The sequence below is a fragment of the Anser brachyrhynchus genome (assembly GCF_964034855.1).
Source record: "Anser brachyrhynchus genome assembly, contig: SCAFFOLD_53, whole genome shotgun sequence".
Taxonomy (NCBI): Eukaryota; Metazoa; Chordata; class Aves; order Anseriformes; family Anatidae; genus Anser; species Anser brachyrhynchus.
The window spans coordinates 658,182-662,566 of NW_027663485.1; positions in this window are offsets into that span (position 1 = coordinate 658,182).

Below are 4,385 nucleotides of genomic sequence, written 5' to 3' on the forward strand. Positions count from 1 at the left end.
CCGCAGTGGTGCCAGTGCACTCTCTGAACTCACTGCACTGCATCCCCACTTGTACCAGTGCACTCTCTGGACTCACTGCACTGCATCCCCACTGGTGCCAATGCACTCTCTGGACTCACTGCAGTGCATCCCCACTGGTGCCAGTGCACTCTCTGGACTCACTGCACTGCATCCCCAGTGGTGCCAGTGAACTCTCTGGACTCACTGCACTGCATCCCCACTGGTGCCAGTGCACTCTCTGGACTCACTGCACTGCATCCCCAGTGGTGCCAGTGCACTCTCTGGACTCACTGCACTGCATCCCCACTGGTGCCAGTGCACTCTCTGGACTCACTGCACTGCATCCCCACTGGTGCCAGAGCACTCTCTGGAGTCACTGCACTGCATCCCCACTGGTGCCAGTGCACTCTCTGGACTCACTGCACTGCATCCCCACTGGTGCCAGTGCACTCTCTAGACTCACTGCACTGCATCCCCACTGGTGCCAGTGCACTCTCTGGAGTCACTGCACTGCATCCCCACTGGTGCCAGTGCACTCTCTGGACTCACTGCACTGCATCCCCACTGCTGCCAGTGCACTCTCTGGAGTCACTGCACGGCATCCCCACTGGTGGCAATGCACTCTCTGGACTCACTGCACTGCATCCCCACTGGTGCCAGTGCACTCTCTGGAGTCACTGCTTTGCATCCCCACTGGTGCCACTGCACTCTCTGGACTGACTGCACTGCATCCCCACTGGTGCCAGTGCACTCTCTGGACTCACTGCACTGCAACCCCACTGGTGCCAGTGCACTCTCTGGACTCACTGCACTGCATCCCCACTGGTGCCAGTGCACTCTCTGGACTCACTGCACTGCATCCCCACTGGTGCCAGTGCACTCTCTGGAGTCACTGCACTGCGTCCCCAGTGGTGCCAGTGCACTCTCTGGACTTACTGCACTGCATCCCCACTGCTGCCAGTGCACTCTCTGGACTCACTGCACTGTATTCCCACTGGTGCCAGTGCACTCTCTGGACTCACTGCACTGCAACCCCACTGGTGCCAGTGCACTCTCTGGACTCACTACACTGCATCCCCACTGCTGCCAGTGCACTCTCTGGACTCACTGCACTGCATTCCCACTGGTGCCAGTGCACTCTCTGGACTCACTGCACTGCAACCCCACTGGTGCCAGTGCACTCTCTGGACTCACTGCACTGCATCCCCAGGGGTGCCAGTGCACTCTCTGGACTCACTGCACTGCATCCCCACTGGTGCCAGTGCACTCTCTGGACTCACTGCACTGCATACGCAGTAGTGCCAGTGCACTTTATGGAGTCACTGCACTGCATCCCTAGTGGAGCCAGTGCACTCTCTGGACTCACTGCACTGCATCCCCACTGGTGCCAGTGCACTCTCTGGACTCACTGCACTGCATCCCCACTGGTGCCAGTGCAGTCTATGGAGTCACTGCACTGCATCCCCAGTGGTGCCAGTGCACTGTCTGGACTCACTGCAGTGCATCCCCACTGGTGCCAGTGCACTCTCTGGAGTCACTGCACTGCATCCCCACTGGTGCCAGTGAACTCTCTGGACTCATTGCACTGCATCCCCACTGGTGCCAGTGCACTCTCTGGACTCACTGCACTGCATCCCCTGTAGTGCCAGTGCACTTTCTGGACTCACTGCACTGCATCCCTAGTGGTGCCAGTGCACTCTCTGGACTCACTGCACTGCATCCCCACTGGTGACAGTGCACTCTCTGGACTCACTGCACTGCATCCCCACTGGTGCCAGTGAACTCTCTGGACTCACTGCACTGCATCCCCACTGGTGACAGTGCACTCTCTGGACTCACTGCACGGCATCCCCAGTGGTGCCAGTGCACTGTCTGGACTCACTGCAGTGCATCCGCACTGGTGCCAGTGAACTCTCTGGAGTCACTGCACTGCATTCCCACTGGTGCCAGCGCACTCTCAGGACTCACTGCACTGCATCCCCACTGGTGCCAGTGCACTCTCTGGACTCACTGCAATGCATCCCCAGTGGTGCCAGTGCACTCTCTGGAGTCACTGCACTGCAACCCCACTGGTGCCAGTGCACTCTCTGGAGTCACTGCACTGCATCCCCAGTGATGCCAGTGCACTCTCTGGACTCACTGCACTGCATCCCTACTGGTGCCAGTGCACTCTCTGGAGACACTGCAGTGCATCCCCAGTGGTGCCAGTGCACTCTCTGGAGTCACTGCTTTGCATCCCCACTGGTGCCATTGCACTCTCTGGACTGACTGCACTGCATCCCCACTGGTGCCAGTGCACTCTCTGCACTCACTGCACTGCATACCCACTGGTGCCAGTGCACTCTCTGGAGTCACTGCACTGCAACCCCACTGGTGCCAGTGCACTCTCTGGACTCACTACACTGCATCCCCAGTGGTGCCAGTGCACTCTCTGGACTCACTGCACTGCATCTCCACTGGTGCCAGTGCACTCTCTGGACTCACTGCACTGCATCCCCAGTAGTGCCAGTGCACTTTCTGGACTCACTGCAGTGCATCCCCACTGGTGCCAGTGCACTCTCTGGACTCACTGCACTGCATCCCCACTGGTGCCAGTGCACTCTCTGGAGTCACTGCAGTGCATCCCCAGTGGTGCCAGTGCACTCTCTGGACTCACTGCACTGCATCCCCACTGGTGCCAGTGCACTCTCTGGAGTCACTGCACTGCATCCCCACTGCTGCCAGTGCACTCTCTGGAGTCACTGCACTGCATCCCCACTGGTAACAGTGCACTCTCTGGACTCACTGCACTGCATCCCCACTGCTGCCAGAGCACTCTCTGGACTCACTGCACTGCATCCCCACTGGTGCCAGTGCACTCTCTGGACTCATTGCACTGCATCCCCAGTGGTGCCAGTGCACTCTCTGGAGTCACTGCACAGCATCCCCATTGCTGCCAGTGCACTCTCTGGACTCACTGCACTGCATCCCCACTGGTGCCAGTGCACTCTCTGGACTCACTGCACTGCAACCCCACTGGTGCCAGTGCACTCTCTGGACTCACTGCACTGCATCCCCACTGGTGCCAGTGCACTCTCTGGACTCACTGCACTGCATCCCCACTGGTGCCAGTGCACTCTCTGGACTCACTGCACTGCAACCGCACTGTTGCCAGTGCACTCTCTGGACTCACTGCACTGCATGCCCACTGGTGCCAGTGCACTCTCTGGACTCACTGCACTGCATCCCCACTGGTGCCAGTGCACTCTCTGGACTCACTGCAGTGCATCCCCACTGGTGCCAGTGCACTCTCTGGACTCACTGCACTGCATCCCCACTGGTGCCAGTGCACTCTCTGGAGTCACTGCACTGCATCCCCAGTGGTGCCAGTGCACTCTCTGGACTCACTGCACTGCATCCCCACTGGTGCCAGTGCACTTTCTGGACTCACTGCACTGCAACCCCACTGGTGCCAGTGCACTCTCTGGACTCACTGCACTGCATCCCCACTGGTGCCAGTGCACTCTCTGGAGTCACTGCACTGCATCCCCACTGGTGCCACTATACTCTCTGGAGACACTGCACTGCATCCCCACTGGTGCCAGTGAACTGCCTGGACTCACTGCACTGCATCCCCACTGGTGCCAGTGAACTGCCTGGACTCACTGCACTGCATCCCCACTGGTGCCAGTGCACTCTCTGGATTCACTGCACTGCAACCCCACTGGTGCCAGTGAACTCTCTGGACTCACTACACTGCATCCCCACTGGTGCCAGTGCACTCTCTGGAGTCACTGCACTGCATCCCCAGTGGTGCCAGTGCACTATAAGGACTCACTGCACTGCATCCCCACTGGTGCCAGTGCACTCTCTGGACTCACTGCACTGCATCCCCAGTAGTGCCAGTGAACTCTCTGGACTCACTGCACTGCATCCCCAGTGGTGCCAGTGCACTCTCTGGAGTCACTGCACTGCATCCCCACTGGTGCCAGTGAACTCTCTGGACTCACTGCACTGCATCCCCACTGCTACCAGTGCACTCCCTGGACTCACTGCCCTGCATTCCCACTGGTGCCAGTGCACTCTCTGGACTCACTGCACTGCATCCCCACTGCTGCCAGTGCACTCTCTGGAGTCACTGCACTGCATCCCCAGTGGTGCCAGTGCACTCTCTGGACTCACTGCACTGCATCCCCAGTGGTGCCAGTGCACTCTCTGGAGTCACTGCACTGCATCCCCACTGGTGCCAGTGCACTCTCTGGACTCACTGCTTTGCATCCCCACTGGTGCCATTGCACTCTCTGGACTGACTGCACTGCATCCCCACTGGTGCCAGTGCACTCTCTGGACTCACTGCACTGCAACCCCACTGGTGCCAGTGCACTCTCTGGACTCACTGCACTGCA